At 41.4% G+C, this 21,793-nt stretch overlaps 1 pseudogene; it reads left to right on the plus strand.

Moving 5' to 3' along the window:
* The first annotated feature begins 2,324 nt into the window (after positions 1-2,324).
* LOC116882659 lies at positions 2,325-2,818 on the plus strand (annotated as a pseudogene).
* The last annotated feature ends 18,975 nt before the right edge of the window (positions 2,819-21,793 follow it).

A 21,793-nucleotide genomic window follows, 5' to 3' on the forward strand; every position in this document is an offset into this window, starting at 1 on the left:
AGAAGAGTCAGTATTGTTACAAGATCCATTATTCTTAACTCAATCCATTCAATCTCATCCAAAATCCCAAAGCAATTTTGTAAGTATTGGCAAACTGATTCTGAAGTTTATGTGGAAAGGTGAAACACCTAGATTAGCCAATATAATACTGAAGAAGGGCACAGTTGGAAAATTCACACTACTTCATCTCAAAATCTGACATAAAGTTATAATGATCAAGATAGTCTATGGTACTGGAAAAGAACAGCTCTATAGAGCAATGGAATGGAAGATATTAGAAAGCCCAGAAATTGATACCCACAAATATAGTCAACTAGACTTTGACAAAGAGGTAAAAGCAATAAAATGGAGAAAGATAATCTCTCCAACAAATGGTTCTGGAACATCCGGACATCCACATGCAAAAAATGGAATCTAGATACAAATGTTGTAATCTCAAAAATTAATTCAAAATGGATCATGGCCTACATTTAAAATGCAAAATAACATAGAAAATCTAGGTGACCTTGGGGTTGACCGGGACTTTCTAGATACAATACCAAAAGCATGACTCAGGAAAAAAAAGTTGCACTTATTTAAAATGTAAAACTGCTCTGTGAAAGATAATATTAGCAGATGAAAAGCCACACACTTGGGATGTTTGCAAAACATATGTAAGGTAAAATATCTAAAATATACAAGGAATTTTTAAAACTCAATAAGAAAACAAAACCTGATTAACAAAATAGGCAAAAAATCTGAATAGATACCTCATCAAAAGAAGATATACAAGTTGCAAATAATCCTATAAAAATATGCTCTAAATTGTGTGATAACTCTAGTTGAATAAAATACATTCTAAAAACATGCTCAGCATCATGTCCTTAGGAAATTGCTAATTAAAACACCACATACCTTTTACAATGACTAACATCCAAAATAATCACAACACCAAGTACTGGTAAAGAGATGGAGCAACAGGAATTTTCATTCATTGCTGATGGGAGTGCAAAGTGGTACAGGCAGGGATGGTTTTTACAAAAATAAATGTAGTTTAAGCATAAGATCTAGCAATCATTCTTCTTGGTGTTTTCCCAATTGAGCTGAAATCTTAGGTGCACACAAAAACCAGCATATGGATATTTATGGCAACTTTATTCATAATTGGCATATCTTGGAAGCAACCAAAATGTGCTTCAACAGGTGTAAACTGTGGTACATCCACACAATGGCATATTATTCATTGCTAAAAAGAAATGAGCCATCAAGGGGCACCTGGGTGGCTCAGTCAGTTAAGCGTCTGCCTTCAGCTCAGGTCATGATCCCAGGGTCCTGGGATCGAGCCCCCTCATCATGCTCTCTGCTCAGTGGGGAGACTGCTTCCCTCTTCCCCTCTCCCCACTCAGGCTTGCGTGTGTGCATGCATGTACATATTCTCTCTCTGAAATAAAATCTTTGGGGAAAAAAATGAACAATCAAGCCACTAAAAGAATGGAGGAAACTTAAATGCATATTGCTAAGTGAAAGTAACCAATCTGAAAAGGCTACATACTGAATGATTCCAACTAATGACATTCTGAAAATAGCGCAACTATGGAGACAGTAGAAAGATCACTGGTTGCTGGGGCGGGGGAGAGGTCATTCATAGGGAGAGAGAGAGGGCTAATAGGTAGAGCATAGGCAATTTTTTAAGAAGATTTTACATATTTATTTGAGAGAGAGAGAGAATGAGAACTAGCAAGCATGAGAGGGAGAAGGTCTGAAGGAGAAGCAGACCCCCCATGCCTCCCTCCCGCTGAGCAGGGAACCCCGATGCAGGGCTCGATCCCAGGACTCCAGGATCATGACCTGAGCTGAAGGCAGTTGCTCAACCAACTGAGCCACCCAGGCACCCAGCATAGGCAATTTTTTTAAAAAAGATTTTATTTCTTTATTTGACATACAGAGATTACAAGTAGGCAGAGAGGCAGGCAGAGAGAGGAGGAAGCAGGCTCCCTGCTGAGCAGACAGCCCGATGTGGGGCTCGATCCCAGGACCTTGGGATCATGACCTGAGCCGAAGGCAGAGGCTTTAACCCACTGAGCCACCCAGGTGCCCCAGCATAGGCAATTTTTAAGAGCAGTGAAATTATTGTTCTATATGGTACGGTAATGCTGGATACATGTCATTATGCATTTTTCAAAACCCATAGAGTATAAAACATAACAAAAGAATCCTGATATAAACTACGAACTTTAGTTTTTAAAAATGTATCAGTACCAACACCTCATCTCAGCTGGTCCACCCGAGACCCCCTGAGCACCAACCCCATCCCCGCTGTGGTCTCCCATTTCCGCTCCAACAGGATGAAAGTAACTACCATGAACCAAGGTAAACTCCAAACTGCAAGCACGAGTGCGCATTGGTGGGAAAGAAACTGCTCGCCTGAAGAAGGTGGTTCATAGAACGGCTACAGCGGATGATAAAAAACTTCAGTTCTCCTTAAAGAAGTTAGGGGTAAAGTATGTCTGGTATTGAAGAAGTGCAGATGTTCACAAACCAAGGAACAGTGATCCACTCTCACAACCCCAAAGTTCAGGCATCACCGGTGATGAACACTTTCACCATTTCGGGCCATGCTGAGACAAAGCAGCTGTCAGAAACGCTACCCAGTGTCTTAAACCAACTTGGTGCAGACAGTCTGACTAGCTGAAGAGGACTGCCTGAAGCTCTGCCCCCACAATCTGTGGACGGAAAAGCCCCACTTGGTGTCAGAGAGGAGGAAGATGATGATGTTCCAGATCTTGTGGAGAATTGTGATGAAGCTTCCAAGAATGAAGCAAACCGAAAACCGAATTGAGTCAAGTTCTGAAGAAGATAAAACGTGAAGTTACTGGGAGCTGCTAGTTTATACATGCCTCCTTTTTTTATATTAATTATTTTTATTAACATATAATGTATTATTTGCCCCACGAGTACAGGTCTGTGGATCTTCACAGCCCTCACCATATCACATGCCTTTCCCAATGTCCATAACCCCACCACCCTCTCCCTCCCCACCTCCCCCCAGCAACCCTCATTTTCTTTTGTGAGATTAAGAGTCTCCTATGGTTTGTCTCTCTCCCGATCCCATCTTGTTTCATTTTTCCTTCCCTACCCCCTCCCAAGCCCCTCATCCTGCTTCTCAAATTCCTCATATCAGGGAGATCATATGATAATTGTCTTTCTCTGATTGACTTACTTCGCTCAGCATAATACCCTCTAGTTCCATCCATTTCGTTGCAAATGGCAAGATTTCATTTCTGTTGATGACTGCATAATATACCATTGTATATACACATACCACATCTTCTTTATCCATTCATCTGTTGACAGACATCTAGGTTCTTTCCATAGTTTGGCTATTGTGGACATTGCTGCTATAAACATTCAGTTGCTCGTGCCCCTTCGGATCACTACATTTGTATCTTTAGGGTAAATACCCAGTAGTGCGATTGCTGGGTCGTAAGGTAGCTCTATTTTCAACCTCTTGAGGAAACTCTATGCTGTTTTCCAGAGTATTATGCCTGCTTTTTAAAATTTTGTTCATGAATCTGACAAAATCTAGATCTCTAATATTTTTAAGCCCAAGGCGTGCAGCTCTTTTCAGTTTTTGCTTATACACAATTCATTCTTTGCAGTTAATTAAGCTGAAGAAGCCTGGGAACACAGTTTGAAACAAGGTTAATAAAGTTCTTTGCCTAAGGGGGAAAAAGAAGTATCAATGCCAAAATAAGCCATCAAGGGGCTCAACATCAAGGGTATCAATACGAACTCATCAATTGTACAAAATGTACTATACTAATGCAAGACATTAATAGGGAAACTGTTGTGGGGGGGAGGGAGGTTGAAGAGATATACGGGAACTTCTATCTTTTGTGCTCCATTTTTCTGTAAACTAAAACTGCTCTTAATAATTTTTAAAAATAAGAGGAATTGTCAAGTCATACAGAGACATGAAAGACTCTTAAATGCACATTGCTAGGAGAAAGAAGCCAGTTGAAAGACTACACGTGGATGGTTTCTATCTATATGGCACTCTGGAAAAAGTAAAACTACAGAAATGGTAAATAGATCAGGATTACCAGTAGTTCAGGGCGTGGTGAGGATTAAATATGTGAAGCAAAGGGCATTTGAGGGGGCAAGGAAACTCTTTTGTATGATTCTGTAATGGTGGGCACATCACATTATTAATTTGTCAAAACCCATGGAACTTTGCAATAGAAAGAGGGAGCCTTTCCGGGTGCAGTGAATGAATGAGGGTAGTGCTGCTTGCTGCTTTTTGTAACACTGCTTCTATGAGTGCACACACTGAATAAAACAGCTAACTTAGAAATGGAGTTTGGGGACTTAATGTATTTTTAAGTTGGAGTCTGTCTATATTTGGATTTTTTCATGGAGTATTGGGGTTAACATAGACAGCAGTATAAATGTGCAGCACTTCAAAGGAATTTTGATAACAGTAATAATAAAAAAAGAAGCCGCCATGTAAAGATTTAGGACAAGAGGGGCTTAAAAATTGCCCCTCTATCTCAGTCGTCAACTTGTTCCATCTGTCTCTAGATTTATGCCTATATAAAGGCAATCACATGCTTGGTTCTGTTTGTTTTTCTCCTGTTTGATGCTCATGTTCAGGAGAGAAGTGTTTTCATGTGCCTTGTTTGCTGTGGAATGATCCCCTGGGCCCTGGAAACATTTGAACACCGTATTGAGGCAGGGGGCCTCTAAGGTCGCAGACTCCTCTTCCAGGGTGTCTCCCCCCACCACTGCTACGCGTGTGTGAACACGCGCATGCGCGTGCACACGCACAAACATCACTTACTTCCCATCCACGGTCTGTATTGAGTTCTTTCAGGGCTGAAAGCCCTCAAACCTCTGAGTATTTGGCCATGCTATTTCACCTGTTAGGATTTCGTTTCCTCCTCTGCCTGGAGGCCCATCTTTCTGGCTAATCCTTACCTGTCGCTCAAAAATCTGCTAGCTGGGAGCTCGGCCTTCCTCACAGACACCTCCCCGTCCTCTGGCTGACTCGGAGACGCTGGGTTTTCATCCCACCGTACAGCGCTGCAGGCTCCGGTTTTCCTCCACATGTCCTCTTCCCTCTGTTGGGCATCGTGCAAGTCAGCGGTGCTCGTTTACTGGTCTAAGTTGTACTAAATGAGGGCGGGACCCCGTGATGCGGCACGAGGGGCTCTGGGTGAAGAAGGGTAAGGAAAACTTTCAAAGTGCTTCTGGAATGAAGGCACAGAAAGAACAAGAAGAAAAAAGCCAGCAGGAAACTAATAAATGTGCTTGAGATAATCCACTAAATTTCTACACACTTTTCAGGGGGGGAAAAAGGAGGGGGGGAAGCTTGATTACACAAAAGCATAAATTGCTAGAATTGATGGGCCCAGATCCCATTTTATTCCCCCAAAATAGAATGTTAAATTTCTTTGTGAGAAAAGCAGTGGGGAGCCCTATATGCTGGTCATATTTATGGCTAGATTTTTGCAGAGATGTTCTTATGACTTATCATTTATCAGTTGCTTCTTATGAGCAAGCAATTCCCACCCTAACCGGAGCCTGGTGGTTGGCAGCTGCAGATATGGCCACATCTACAAGTCGGAGAAGGAAACGTAGGGCCAACCAGACATCGGCTACCGGGGCTGCTGTACCTGGTGTGTGGTGATCGGTAAACCTCACACTGAAGTCATGAGCTATGTGTCCTCATGGCACTCACAAATGACTCCTCTCTTCACCACCACCTGTAGCAAATCAAGGGTAAGCTAACAGCCTCACTGGCAAAGCCACTTAGGATGACCGGGGAGAAGAAGGGGGTCCCTGGGCTGCAGGAGATTCTACTTTGAGAGGCAGAGTTGAAAATCATGAGGCATTTGCACATTGGGCCTGTGTGGCATTGTTTTCTCCGCGCAAGCTCCTTGATGATGTTTCCAGGATGTAGAAATCAGTGTCTCGAGTAGCATTAGCTCTTGATGACCTGGGTCAAACACCTGTCATGGGGTGTGTGCGTGCACAGTATTCTCGTGCCAATCCCTGGCTTGCAACCGCACTCCGGTGGCTGTGCAGCTCACCATTTCAGATCGTCCCCCTCTGGTCAAATAAACCAAAATGCTAAGTCTGGGATATTTTTCCCCAGCATCAAGATTTCTCTCACCTTCTGCTATGTTCTCCAGTGGTATTTTAATTGTTTTTGAGTCAATGGAAAATATTTCTGTTTTGGGTGCTTTTTTTTTTTGGATTTTTGTTTTTAACTCATCTGTACATCCAATGTGGGGCTCGAACTTACAACCCCAAGATCAAGAGTCATGTGCTCTACTGACTGAGCCAGCCATGTGCCCCCAGGAAATAATTCTTTTGAAATGGTACCTGTAAATGTTCACATTTTGCTTTAGCACCAAAATGACATTATAGAAGAAGAGAGATATCTGCAATCCATCATATGCAAGAAGATTAAAATGAATGCTGTATAAAACATTCTATAAAATGAGATAAAATCCTCCCATGTTCCAGGAGGGGATGTGGTTTTCTCCTTCCTGTGGAGAAATAAGTTAACAAAATTTACTTGAATAGATGCCGAGACATAAAATATCACAAGAAAAATTCAGCCGTGTATTGGAAGGAGGATTAGGAGGAGGAGAAAATGACAGGATACAGGCAGTAATTTTAAACCCAGGACTCATAGATGTATAGCGTTTCAAGGAAAACATGATCATTTCCAGATAGAAAACTAAGTATTTACTCCAAACGAGGCCGTTTTAAACTTTCTCTTTGAAGGAAATAATATGTGGGTGAAAAATGCCTGTCAGAAATGCCACATGGAGTAATAATAGAATCCATCCCCACTTTTTTGTTTCACTCAACTAGTAAGCCCTAGGAGGAGAGGACTTTTTTCCAAATTTATTTTGATCTAACAAAATACGTATTCAAGCATATGCCCACATTTCAGTCATTTGCACTTTCACGGGAACAAAGGGATTCTAGTGGAGGCTGCCGGTCCCAGCTGTGCACCTTCTGAGACCCAATGGTGGGTGTAGACCCAGTGCCAGGCAGTCAGAGTGCTTCTCTGGGACTTCAGCTCTCCTCAGTCCCTCTTTGATGGTGAAGCTGTGAGGACAAGAGCCATCGGAGCCAGACTGAAATGAAGTGAAATCCTTTTTTTGTTGTGTTAAAAAGCACATAAAAAATTAAAAATCTAGGGGCACCTGGGTGGCTCAGTCAGCTAAGCATCTGACTCTTGATTTCTGCTCAAGTCATGAACTCAGGGTTGTGAGATCAAGCCCCACATTGGGCTCCATGCCCAGCACGGTGTCTCCTTAAGATTTTTTTCTCTCCTCCCTCTGCTGTCCCCCTACTCGCACATGCACTCTTTCTCTAAATAAACAAATCTTTAAAAACATTAAAATTTTAACCAGTTTTAAGTATACAGTATAGTAGTGTTAACTGTAAGTACATTGCTGGGCAAGAGATCTCTAGAAATGTTTTATTTTACAAACTAAAAATCGATACTCTTTGAAAGGCAACGCCCCTTTTCTCTGTCCCTGTAGCTCCTGGCACCTGTCGTTCCACTTTGTATTTCTCAGAGATTAACTAATGTTGATACCGCCTATAAGTAGAATCATGCACTAATTACCCTTTTGTGACTAGCTTCTTTCACTTAATGTCTTCAAGTTTCGTCCATATTGTAGCACATACCAGGATTTCTACCCATTTTAAGGGTAAATATTTCATTGTTTGTATATACCACATTTTCTTTATCCATTCGCTTGTGATGGATATTTAACTTACTTCCACCTCATGGTGGTTGAGAATAATGCTGCAATGAACATGGATATGCAAATATCTCTTGGAGATCCTGTTTTCAGTTCTTTTGAATATATACCTACAAGTGGGATTCCTAGATCATATGATCATTCTGTTTTTAATTATTAGTGGGGCTTCCATATTGTTTTCCACAGCAGCTGCCCCATTTTACATTTCCACCAACAGTGTATAAGGGTTCTGATTTCTCTACATTTTCACCATCACATGCCATTTTCTGGCTTTTGCTTTTTCTTTTTTTTTCTTTTTTTTTTTTTTGACTGAAACTCGTTGAGCTTCTCTAAGACCATTATTTCAATTCTTTGTCAGTTAATTCATAGAAGTCTGTTTCTGCAGGGTCAATTTCTGGAGATTTATTTTGTTTCCTTGAGCTATATTTCTGAGTCTTTATATGTCTCATTATTTTTTTTGTGCTGAGATTTGAGTATTTGAGAAAACATCTACCTCTTCCAGTCTTTGTGGACTGGCTTTGTACACAAGACTGGCTAGGGATTCTAGGGGCTCTCAGACATTTTCTGAGGATGTGTTTTCTCTGTGTTTGCTCATGTAGTTTCCCAACCATACAGATTTTCCAATTACTTTCTCAGGAGCTTAGCATTTTTTGTTCCTTCTGGTGTCTGTTATGGTTCTCTAGGTTTTTCAGTGCTGCAACAGGCCACCGAGGTCGTCTTTGCTCTCAGTGGTCCCTAGACTTGGAAAGTCAGCTCCTTCCACACGGGCACTCTGAGTTAGGTGTGACAGGATCCAGTCCCTGCTGGAACATTGGATGTATGCCCTTTTTTCTCTTTCGCTTCCAAGAAAGAAGCACTGAGTTGAGTGTTTTCTTCCAGTCACAACAAGCTGTGTTGGCTTTGGGGAAGGATCATGATGGGTGAAATGCAGTATTTTTTTTTTTTTTTTACCAATTTCAATAAGGCTGTTCCTGGCTTTGTCCTTTCCTGGGGTGCTGAGTCATCTTATCTGATTTGTGAAACTCTCACAAAGGCTCTCTGGACCATATATTGTTGTTAAGTCAGTGTCTCTGTGGGGAATAAGGTCAGAGGTTTCCTATTCTACCATCATGCTGACTTCACCTCTAAATCTCCATTCACATTTTATGATAAGGATCAATCACTGGGAAAAGAGAAATAACTTTTATATACTGAATAATTATAGTAGCTCACCTTTAATGTCTTGAATGTTTTCTACAGGTTTGACACTATGCTTATTAGGAGCTATGATATGTAATGAAATTCTCACAACCATATCAACAAGGAGTCCAAATATCACTTCCTAATTTACCAAATAAGAAAACTGAAGGAGTTTATTTAACAAGGTGGCCTAAGAATGTCTTTCTAGTCAGTAGTAGGAGAGGGATGCACAAAGCAGTCTAAGCCCATGGTCTATGGTTTAACAAGTTGCTTCAAAGTCTTTAGTATTTGAAACTGAAGGATTTGATAAAAACCAAAAACAAATAAATAAGCAAACAGAATCCAGAAGTGATTTGGTATAGAGTTAACGTGAACTGCATTGCTTAACATTATAGGAAACCAGTAAAGGAATTTTGAACCAATATAACAAATTATAGGAAACTAATAAAGAATTAAATAACACAATATGACAACATACGGTATATTTAGAAGTTCTTACTTTAGAGGAGGAAGAATGTTTAGCTTCAAGTTGATTTAAGCCTGGTATGTGTACCATTCAAAGAGAAATGGATTTCCACTAGTTTCTGCATGGGATTATAGTTCTGCCTCTGGAGGTAATGCTTCATGCACATTAGGAAAGCCCGGATTAAAGTGTATTAACAAGCCCTAGATCTGTTTAGTCAAAGGAAACTCCATTCATGCTCCAGGTGCCATTTTTCCATGCCCAGTCTGATGGAGAGATTTATGACAAATTAGCTCCCCCTGGGGAGGTTATGTTAGACTCCCAGAAAACCAGCAAAACCCTAGAAACTGATTCCATCCACCCCTCACTAATATCTTGTTCAACTTTCCCATGATGTACGATTTGTAGAATATCTTCCAATACCTTCCAGTCTGTGGAGTTTCTCTCCTGATACTCAAGGTTCAACTTTGATACAGTATCTTTATTGCAAGTAATGTGAACAATTTCTAAAGGTGGTTTATGCCAATAAATTGTCAGGATCAGCTGGGATCAGCTACCTACTTTTCCTGTACTGCTCATTTTGCTTTCTCTTTTTGTTGTCTTTCTCTTTTCTCTTTTTGTTGTTGTTTTTGTAGTCAACATTTCCTATCAGACAGAGAAGACTGAAGGGCATGGGCCAGATATTTTCATCAGATATAATTTTTGTTCTAAAATTCCGGAAGTTAGGAAATAATAGCTGATATTTTAGAAAATGTCACTGATGTTTTAGAAAATACTGATGTTTTTAAAAAGCCAATAAGGGGTGCCTGGGCGGCTCAGTCAGTTAAGCGTCTGACTCTTGGTTTCAGCTCAGGTCATGATCTCGGGGTCATGGGATTGAACCCTGTGTCAGTTCTGTGCATGCTTCAGATTCTTCCCCCTCCTTCTGCCCCTCTCCTCTAAAATAAATAAATAAATATTTCAAAAGAAAGCAGACAAAGGGGGCACCTGGGTGGCTCAGTTGTTAAGCCTCTGCCTTTGGTTCAGGTCATGATCCCAGGGTCCTGGGATCAAGCCCCACATCGGGCTCTCTGCCGGGTGGGATGCCTACTTCTCCCTCTCCCACTCCCCTTGCGTGTGTTCCCTCTCTTGCCGTGTCTCTCTGTCAAATAAATAAATAAAATCTTAAAAAAAAAAAAAAGAAAAGAGTGGGTGCGCCTTGGTGGTTCAGTGTGTTAAGCATCTGCCTTCGTCTCAGATCATTTTCCCAGGGTCCTGGGATCTAACCCCACATTGGAGTCCCTGCTCAGCAAGGAGTCTGCTTCTCCCTCTCCCTCTGCCCTCCCTGCCCTCCACTGCCACTCACTCCTCTCTCTCTCTCTCTCTCTCTCTCTCTCAAAATCTTAAAGAAATAAAAAGGAAAGAAGGAAGGCAGGAAGGAAGCCACTAAAGACTAATACTGGGTCAGAATTTTAAAAAACAATATTATGTTTCTTGTTTATAATTTATGATTTTCTCAATTATCACTCACCAAGGACTTAGCTGATTCACAAACTAGTGGCCTCCAAATTAACCCTCCCTGCCTACAGCTTCTTCCCTTCCAATCCTTTAAATTATCAAGTAGTAATTGTTGCTAAAGGTAAAATAATAAAAAATTAAAACAGGTTCCCTAAAGCACACTTTCTAATACATGTGGCATGTATAAGAAAGTAAATTTAAATGAAAGGTACAAATGCAAAAGAAAAACAATCAGCAGTATGGCACGATTTGAGTAGAACTTCAGATGTTATTATTCACTATTGCCACTGTCAGGGCTCATTAGTTCTAGAGAAAAGTAAGAATATGCATGAGGGAAAATAGAGTTGGTCACTTCCTCATACTGCTTCCTTTTCCCTCAGCAACTATTGCCATTTCTCTCCACTTAAATGGATAATGCTTTGTATTGGTCCTTGAAAAAACTCCCCTTATGCATTGAATGTCACTTAATTTGCTCTCATTACCTCTGTGAAATACTATAGTGGTATTTATTATTCGTTTTGATATTCCTGAGCAGGACTGTAGCTAAGGAACTTGTTTCCAGGTTACTGAGAGGCTACCTTAAGAGTATTCCCGTCTTCTCTGAAATAATCACTTGGCAATACAAAAAACAAAATGATAATCGTGGGTATGTCTACATGATAGCAAAATAATCATGATTTATCTGAAAAAACTATAAGCGCATTTCTGGAACTATATACTCAAATATGAACTGACAGGTTTTTCATATTTTCATTCTAAATTGGTATTGTAAAGATAGAGCTGAAGTGTGACAAAGTCCAAGATCATAGCTGAAATTCAGAGCAGTCAATTTTAGAAATAATCCATACATACTGTAATTTTTGACACATATTAGCAGAATTTGTTGCCTGTCAATCATGTCCGTCCTTTTAGTGGCATTTCCACCCTTAGGCATTTCCTCTGCCTGAGATACAGCAGAGTGTGAAAGGCCACTCATTTCTTTAGATGTGTACTTTCAGAGCAACGAGTAGAGCATAACAAGATCTTCATCTGGTGTCATGGTGACAGCTTGGCTCTCTTCTGTTGCACGGAAATCTAAACTAGGGCGAGCATTTGTGATGTAGTGAAGAGACACCTGGCTTGGGTGACAAAAGAAGTCGTCTGTGACCCAGATCTGCCACCAGCTTAGGGGAGGGACTTGGAAAGGTCCTCTCTAGCCCCTTTCGGCCTCCCCACTCTCAGCTTGAGAAGAAGGGAGAGAGAGAGGAAGAAGGGGAAGGAAGGGAGGGAGGAAATGAATCAGGGGAGAAGAAAGAAGTATGGCAAGCAAAGGGAAGGGAAGGATATAAGGAAGTAACGCTGAGAGGAAGGAAACGATAAATGAGAAAGGGATACAATTTTAGAAACATGAGTGTTATTACATATGCTCAGAGAATTCGCATCTCATCTCCGGGCCTCCTTCCGCGCTTCCATTTAAACAGACATTTTTGTTGTGTTCATTCTTTCAACACATATGTATTAAACATCTACCATTCGTAAGTGTTACACTTTGTGCAAGGGATAGAACAATAAATATCACCTCATGCCTCCATTCACAGTTTGCGGGGTGCTGTTAGGGTAATATGCAAAAAAGACAATTACATCGCTGTCACTTCCCTGAATAAAATCAGTCACAATGAGGATGGTATTTTCTCCATCAGAACGTGTTTTTTGTTCTCTTTTCTGTTCCGTTTTGTTTCCTTTCCGTGCTTTTCAGGTATCACTTCTACATTTTCTGACAACCCCACTCTTTTTGGGCTTTCCTGGCTCTAGAGCAGACAGCAAAGCAAATCAGGAGGTAGGCTCTCCTTGGCTGACATAGGATTTCCTTCATGTTTTGCCAAGATCAGATTGAATTTTGCAACTTCATCTTCCAGTTCTTTTTCTACTTTATTTCCCCTGTTTTCCTCCACCCTCTCTCAGGTTTTCCACCCATTGTATGTCAATCTGGTGGTAAGAGGGCTGCCCTAATGATTGTCCTGAAAGGGCCATTTCTCCTAAAACCTCTCACCTGCTTTGTCTGGTGGACCAGGACCAGGGGCTGGGGCTTACCACACAGATTCGTGCACACCTGTCTTCCTACTCCCAGGAATTCATGCAAAGAGCCAAGAAGAGATGGTTTAGGCCAATAACTAGGTTCATCCTACTGTTAGAGCCAGTGTGATACATCTATCCCTTGTTTTACCTGCAAAGTAATTAAACTGGAAACAAATTCTCTAGGTCATCAGAGCTTTTAAGGTCCAAACACTCTTGCCATCTGAGTTCCCTGGAAATTATTGGGTGACAGATTGTGCTTGGCTGGCGTTCTCTGTTCTCCTAACAGGTATTTAACAACAAGTTCAGTACTTTCAAAGTCAATACTTAGTAAACATCACAGCTCATTTTATAGGTGTGGAAGAATGTTGGTATTTCTATGGGCAGGCTCAGAAATACTTTGGGAAATGTCTTTATGTGCTTTCCTGCCAAATTCCCCAGTAGACAAGTATGCTCACTTCCCACTCATTGCCAAGCTGTGTTCCACAGGCAGGGCCAGGATACAGACTGTTTGCAGCCTCCAAAGGAAGGAGGGTTTGACTATTAGAAGGCAAACACTGGGGTTAATAAGCCCTATGATCTAAATCAACTTGGCCACACATGTTTATCGAGTTATTTTTGGTAGATATATAAGAGCGGTCAAAGAATATGAGATGAATAGGGCCCCAAAGCCTCACTTCTGTATTATAATAACCCAGCTTCAGACCAAATTCTAGCATATACCCATTTATTAATTATTCTTTATTAAGGGTTCATAAAGCAATTCATGCAACTTGGGAGTGGCATCTGATAATTACATATTTAACAGGTATCCTAGAAGATCCTGAAGCACACAGATGTTAAAACCACTGTCTCAAGCTGTGCATACCTCAGCATTGATGCCTGCATTAGGTGCCTCCCATTTGGTCTTTGGGGGCTGGAGAAGATCAGGAAAAAGCTGTTGGAAGGATGCCCAGGGATGGCAACATTTGATGCTGATTGTATGTGCATTACATATGCTCTTCAGCTTTTTTTTTTTAATTTTATAAAGCATAGAAATTATCTGTGTATAATTACATACAGAGGTGTGGAACCCAATACAGGCCTGGTGGATCCGCATGCTTGCTATGGGGGAGTCCCTGTGTATTTTGCAAAAGCTCCGTGGTTGAGTCTAATGGACAGCCATGTTTGTTGATCTCTGATATTGACCTAGTTGGAAGCCACTTTCTATTTCTCCAAATCAAGTTTAGAATTTCCAGCAACAAAAAAATACCACACTTTCTGTACCCAGAGCTGCTATTAATTAGCACTGTGATCTTAGACGTGTCACTTAACATATGAGAACTTCAGTTTTCTCATATCTGTAACAGCTAATACAGATAACTACAGATATCCTGATAAAATGGCATCCCACGCCAAGCCGTCCAATTAGCCACAGGTCCTTGTTACAAGTATGGCAGGAGGCAATATTTTGATAATAACCAAGGTTTTCTTTCTCCCATTATTTTTGGTGATCTTGTGCACTCCATCCATTGGCTTAGTGGTATTCCTTGAGTCAGGGGAGGACTTGCTTGGCTGAGAGTAGATAAGTCAAATTTGTTCCTGAGTAGATTTTTTAAACTCCTAGACACACAAAAGTTGTAAAACCCTGGCTTCCAGTAAACTCAACTTCGAAGGAAGCAAACCTAGAGTTTATGCCATATGCATTTAACTCTAAAGGCCATATGTGGATGTGACAACAATTTCCTGCCCCTGAGCATGTAAAGAACCCATGTATTTGCTTTAGGGAAAGAGAAATATTTCACAGAGGTGATCAAAGCAGTTAGATTGTACATGAAATGCCCGAGGATCATGTTCTAAGGTTTGGTGTGCGATAGAAAAACTATCTATCCTGATAGATAAATTAGTGGGACCCAAACATAAAGAAGGATTTGTGAAAGTCCCCTGGAAAATTTCCAAAGCCAGTTTGACCTCTGAAATCTACAATACCAAGTTGTAAGGCACATCCCTCAACGTGATTGGAGGGGGAACATCCAAAAGTGGCCTATTCCCTTCAGAGGGATTTAACATGACTGAGAATGGGCTAGAAGCTCAAGGGGTGCCTGGGTGGCTCAGTCAGTTAAGCGTCTGCCTTCAGCTTGGGTCATGATTCCAGGTCCTGGAATGGAGCCTGCTCCCTGTCAGGCTCCCTGCTCAGCGGGGAATCTGCTTCTCCTGCTCCCTCTGCCCCTCCCCACCTTGTGCTCTCTTTCTCTCTCCCTGTCTCTCTCTCAAATAAATCTTAAAAAAAAAATCCCCCAAAATGATAGGAAAATGAAGACACACATTAGTTTGCAACAAACTGTGCATCAGAGAGCAGAAAGGACATGGGCATTTGAGGCACAGAAGTAGTGTATAGATGTCAGTCAATAAAATCAGTTAAGATTATACATGTCAGGGGTGCCTGACTGGCTCAGTGCATGGGGAATGCAACTCTTGATCTCAGGGTCATGAGTTAGAGCCCCACATTGGGCGTAGAGATTCCTTAAAAACTTTTTTTAATTAAAAAAAAAAGATACAGGGGTGACTGCATAGCTCAGTGGGTTAAGCCTCTGCCTTCGGCTGGGTTAAGCCTCTGCCTTCGGCTCAGGTCATGATCCCAGGGTCCTGGGATAGAGCCCCGCATCTGGCTCTCTGCTCACCGGGGAGCCTGCTTCTCCCTCTCTCTCTGCCTGCCTCTCTGCCTACTTGTGATCTCTGTCTGTCAAATAAATAAAAAATCTTAAAAAAAATACATATCAAAGCTAACACAGGTTCTTGGTTCCAATGTGAAGTTATACATTATCAATCTGTCTCATCCATCCATCTCTCCATCTGTCCCATATGTCAATGATTTGTAAATCCTCCCAGAACAGGACAAATAGAAGTTTTGGGGAGGGAGAAATTCCCTCACTCCCCTCCCAGGGTTCTCCTAGCTGGTTAGGTCAATTAAATTAATATGAGACAGATTAATAAGAGAAAAAGCCAAAACTTTATTATGTGTACATGGAGGCCCCAAAATGAAGTTGAGTCCTAAAGAAATGACCCAGGCAGGTTTTATACATTCTAGACAAAGAGATAGTAACTCCGTGAGCATTTGCCAAGATAAAACAGGTATTTGGGAGCTTTAATTAGTAAAGGAATTCTAAGCAGAATTGGGGCTGAAGTAGTAGATTAGTGAAAAAGTAACAAGGTTTATTTTTATAGCCTTCTCAACTTTGAAGTTCCTATCTCTGGTGAAAAGTTTATCTTTTTTACTTCTTAGGAAAGGGAGGGTGCCTTTCATATGGGAGATTTGTTTCCTGCTGTCAAGGAGACAGAGCAGGGTCTCAGTGTCCTTGCACCGATTATTTCCTAGGTATCTTCAATTCAAAATAACCAGTATGCCATTGTGTTATATTTTGGGGTGGTCTGCCCTGGACCCCTATAGAAGGAGAGAAGTGACAGGAAATCCCTGAATTAAGAGAGTGCTACTTTAAATGATTGAATTTCAAAGCAGAACTTAATGAATGTACCTTCAATTTGGAAGATTAAATTTTTCACGACTGAGCTGAAACGGAAATTCAAGATCAAAATGTGGTTACAGAGGCAAAAGATAAGGACTTGTTTGCCCTCCTGTGGCTGGTGCCTGTATCCAATATTTCTCAACCTAGGACAGTTTTGCTTTCCTGATTAGAAACAACTATTTATATATTACCTAATATCTCTCCCCTCTGATGAATACAGTAATTAAGTCTCTCTCCAGAATTTAGCCTCCTAAAATAGTGACTGTCTTACACAAAGCGGCTCATGGTTGGGTGGATAGCAAATTACATACACAGCGCCCGCTGTTATCTGACTTAGGCCCAGATGGTCTCACATAATCCTTAATTTTTGATAAACAGTGCTCCCCAAAAGTTGGAAGTGGGGAAGGGTAGTTGCTTCTCTATAAACATCTCTGTCAGGATCAATTAAATCTTAGAACAAATACTGACACATACACAGACTTAGGTTAATCAAACCCTGATTATGAAGCAGACCTGCAACAGTTCATATAACCTATTCATGGGGCTCTTTGAAGACCAGATTTCTATCTCTTTAGATGCCTTGGCTACCTCCTTGCACCAAAGGTCACTCTAGATAGATCCAAAGCTATTACAGAATCTGGAATCTGCAAACATCATAACTGCCGCTATATATCCTCTCAAACTAGTGGTTTTCAACCATGAGCTTTGAAAACCACTAATGCTTTGCCTGCTTCCCCAGGGATTCTCGTTTTATTGTCCTGAAGCGTGGCTTCAGCATTTGCCGCTCCTAAAGCATTCCAGGTCTATCTGATGTGCAGCCAAGTTTAAGAACTGTATCCCTAAAGCAGGTTCAGGCCACACGACTGTTTAGGAATCAAGCCTTGGCCTCCATTGCAAAGGGGGAAGTCTACCAACCTCATTTGATTCTTTTTTTTTTTTTAAGATTTTATTTATTTATTTGACAGAGAGATCACAAGTAGGGAGAGAGGCAGGCAGAGAGGGAGGGGGAAGCAGGCTCCCCGCTGAGCAGAGAGCCTGATGTGGGGCTCCATCCCAGGACCCCATGATCATGACCTGAGCCAAAGGCAGAGGCTTAACCCACTGAACCACCCAGTTGTCCCCTGGGTCCCATTTTCAACTCCTTCTGTTGGAGAATCTGTTCTCCACTTCTTCCATTGGGAGTCCACACTTACTTCTCCCAGAAGTCTGCATCCTCTCTGCACCTGCTCTGTCTTCCCCTTACCTCCACAAAGCAATTTTAATCCTGGTGATAGTAGTGGTCCATCTTAAATAAATTGTAGCAGCGATAGCGTAGACAGCATAGAGTGTTGTCTTTTTTTGGAAAGTCACAAAAAATGATCTGATTCCACAAAACAAACCTCTGACCATGCTTTCTTATTTAGAGAAAAGTCATGGTTTGTCTTTTGGCATTAACTAGCTCCAAGGAAACACAGGTGAGGATAATCCTCAGGCTCTCTCAGTAATAGGGTGACCCTACTCCTGAAATCTTTTGGGCCTCAGCAACCTCCTAATCCTGCCTCACCTTCCATATTACTGGCCACGTTTTCTTTCTTTCTTTTTTTTTTTTTTTAAAGATTTTATTTATTTATTTGACAGAGAGAGATCACAAGTAGGCAGAGAGGCAGGCAGAGAGAGTGAGAGGGAAGCAGGGTCCCTGTTGAGCAGAGAGCCCGATGCGGGACTTGATCCCAGGACCCTGAGATCATGACCTGAGCCAAAGGCAGTGGCTTAACCCACTGAGCCACCCAGGTGCCCCATGGCCACGTTTTCTTAATGGTTGCAGTTTATTACATGATTTTTTGGTTTTGCTTTAAATTTTTAAAGAAAACAGAATTCTTGTGTTACAATGAGGGCTACAGCTGTCAAGGAAATGCTCTAACTCCTGTGATACTGTAATTCATAATAAATATGTATATTTGGTCTTCCTCCTATTTCTAGCATAGAGCTCCTCAAACCCTAGGAATTTTCTAAGTGGTGAGAGCCAGAATGGTGTCTTTTTTTATGTTAATGAGGCAACTGGAAAGCGCCTAAGTAGTAGGCCTGGTTGCCAGGGGAACCAGCCTGGTTTTAGAAGGTTGGAACTTTCTTGCTCACTGACCTTTCTCCCCTCACTGACCTCCAGGGAGGGGAGAGTGACTGGAGGTTGAAATCAGTACCAGTGGCCAGTGAGTGAATCAATCGCCTACACGAAGAAGCCTCCATAAAAACCCAAAAGCACAGGATTCAGAGGGCTTCAGATTCATAAACACATGGAGATGTGGCAGGCCTGGAGAGGGCACGGAAGCCCCACACCCTCCCCACATACCTTGCCCTGTGCATCTCTTCCATCTGCCTGCTCCTGAGTTCTGTGCTTTTATAACAAACCGGTGATCTTGTAAGTAAACTGTTTCTCTGAGTTCTGTGAGCCACGCTGGCAAATAAAATGAACCCAAGGAAGTTCTGGGAAACTCCAGTCTATAGCAGGTCAGTCCGAATTATCCGGACTTGCAACTCGCATCTGAAGTGAACTGGGGGAAATCTTATAGGGCTGACCCCTTCACCTGTGGGATCTGACTCGCTCCCCAGGTAGATAGTGTCAGAGTTGAGTTAAATTGTAGGACCTTCAGGTGATGTCTGAGAATTGCTTGTTGGTGTGGGGAACCTCCCAGTGGACACACACCCACACACTGGACTTGGTAACCAGAACCTTTAACTCCCTACCCCGCGGCTGATTTGGCATTTTAGCTCAGGTGTGGTCTCCCACTTCCCAGAAAGCCCAGATTGTTAGACGCACTAACTCATACCCTGAGCTGAATTGCCTCTTCCTTTCTCAGAAGAAGTTTATTACTTGCAGGAACAGCTCAGATTTCACATAGAAGCGTTCGTATTTTTCCATGGCCTTCCATAACTGTTTTTCCTTATGCTGACTTTCCGGTGTCAGCCCAGGGGATGTGATGGATTATGCAATCTTCTTACACTCAGCCTCTCAATCTCATTACAATCCATTGTTTGCATGTCAGCAAGGACTTCTAGGAGTCCATCTCCTTTCTCTCACAAGGTCAGAGGTGACTTATCCCTCTTCTCATCCAGAGTTAGTGTTAGTCCTTGAAGCAGATAGACACTGCACAAAAATTCTTCAGAAACTCTGACGAGACCCCGTTTAGCGCGCTGCAGTCACTGAAGCTACGCAATCTCACGTACAAACACATAATGTGTTACATTTTAGCAAACTTTACTCTCTATTTCCCAGTTTGCTGAGGAAAGGAAATAAACACTTATGGTAAACTCAGCCACTTCTTGATTTCTCTCAGTGTCATTTAGTAAGTAAATTCTGGATTTCCACTTTTATCATCTTTTCCCCTCTGAGTTACTGTTACTGTGAATGGTGAAGAAGGGAGTAGGATTTGCCATCTGAAAATATGTGTCTTTGGCATAAGAATTATTTTAGGCTGATTTAAAAAAAATTTTATTTATTTATCAGAGAGAGAGAGAGAGAGAGAGAGAGAAAGCACAAGCAGGGAGAGGGGCAGGAAGAGATAGAAGCAGGCTCCCCTCTGAGCAAGGAGCCCCACACAGGACTGGAACCCAGGACAATGGGTTCATGACCTGAGCCAGCCAAAGGCAGATACCCTACACACTGGGCCATCCTGGCATCCCTAGGCTGATTTTTTTTTAAGAGACAGACAAAGGAAAAGTTCTAAAACCTGAGAAGTTACCCTTTTGTAAAATAAATTTACACATATAAGGGAAATTTCCATTTGTAACAGTGTCTCCCTCTCCGTACCAGAAAGAGAATGACTCAATCTCTAAAAACTTTTATCAGTGGAGAAGGCATGGACTTAAATCTGCACAACAACATTTTCCTTGATTAATGTGCTTTCCTCATAACCTCCTATAACCAGCTCCACACTCCCCAAGCAACATCTCTTGTCTTTAACTGGAGATAGTATTTAAGATGATGGCTCGGGCCATTTGGAGAGTTACTCAGTTTTCCTGGGTATCTCCCATGTATATTGGAGGTATACATGTAATTAAACCTCTGTTTGTTTTTCTCCTAGTAATCTGTCTCGTATTACAGGTGTCTCAGTCAAGAACATAGAATGGTAGAGGGAAAATTATTCTTCCTCCCCTATAGTGGAATACTTTATAGTGCCATACTAGGTTTTATATTTTGTCCACAGAACTTTCTGCACAAAATGGTCATCAATCCCAGGATGAGACAATGATGTCTGCCCTGTGATGCTAGATCTTCCTCATCTGAAACACTGAGTCCCAGGGTGCCTACATCAATGACTCTTTCTGTCTCCCAGTTCTCTCTTCTCTTCCAAGAGAGCATGGATTATATCTGCTTGGCTACAGAAAATGCTAAGACTTTTGTCTCAGTAGTCACTTTAGCTGGTGACTGTGATACACATTGCAGTTTGGTTTATTGCATATTCATGATAAAACTATTGTCTTTCTCTTCTTTTGTGGAGAGGTTTTCTGGGTTGGCAAGAAATACTGTTTCTAATCACTTCCTCAATACAAAGAGCCCACCTCATATGGTCAGAAGCCTTCTATATCAAGAATATTTTGACTGAATTTTTAAATTCCACAGAAAAAGAGCTAATTTTTCTTTTGTTTCATACAAAAAGTTCTCTGTTTAGACGAATCTTCCTACTAAAAACAACTCAAAACTTGGATAAAAATTTAAAAACATCACTTTAAAAACATCAAAAAGCAGATAAGACTCTGGGGAAGAAAATTGGGGCCAAACTTGTACTCTAAAACAAGAACTAAAAAAAGTAATAATAATAAAATAAAAAATTAAATAAATAAATAAATGAAATGCAAACTAAAAGGGTGCTTAGCAAGGATGCCTGGCTGGCTCAGTTGGAAGAGCATGTGACTCTTGATCTTGGGGTTGTGAGTTCGAGCTCCATGTTGGATGTAGAGATCATTTAAATAAATAAGCTTAAAAAAATAAAAATAAATTAAATGGAGCTTAGCAGAGCTCAGGACAACCAATTATACCTTCCACTCCTTCACACTCAAAGACTGAGCTTCTTTGATTTTGGAGGTCTAGATTTTCTTGGGCAGAAGAATTGTCCCTTCTAGGTTCTTTAGTTTAATAATGAAATTGATATAGCATAGACTAAAGGAGAAAAATAAATTTAATTACATATGTACAAGAGCCCCACAGACTCCTGGGCAGTCAAGCCATTGAGGTTTCTATACCATCCTGCGATAAGGAGAAGGGGGTAGGGGTCTGGGCTTCAAAGAGGAGGAAGACAATTGGCAGGAAGATGGAAAGAGCACATATTTGGTGATCAGATATTTGCCAACCCATG

Source organism: Lontra canadensis, unplaced genomic scaffold, assembly GCF_010015895.1.
Source record: "Lontra canadensis isolate GAN:19392208 unplaced genomic scaffold, GSC_riverotter_1.0 scaffold86, whole genome shotgun sequence".
NCBI lineage: Eukaryota > Metazoa > Chordata > Mammalia > Carnivora > Mustelidae > Lontra > Lontra canadensis.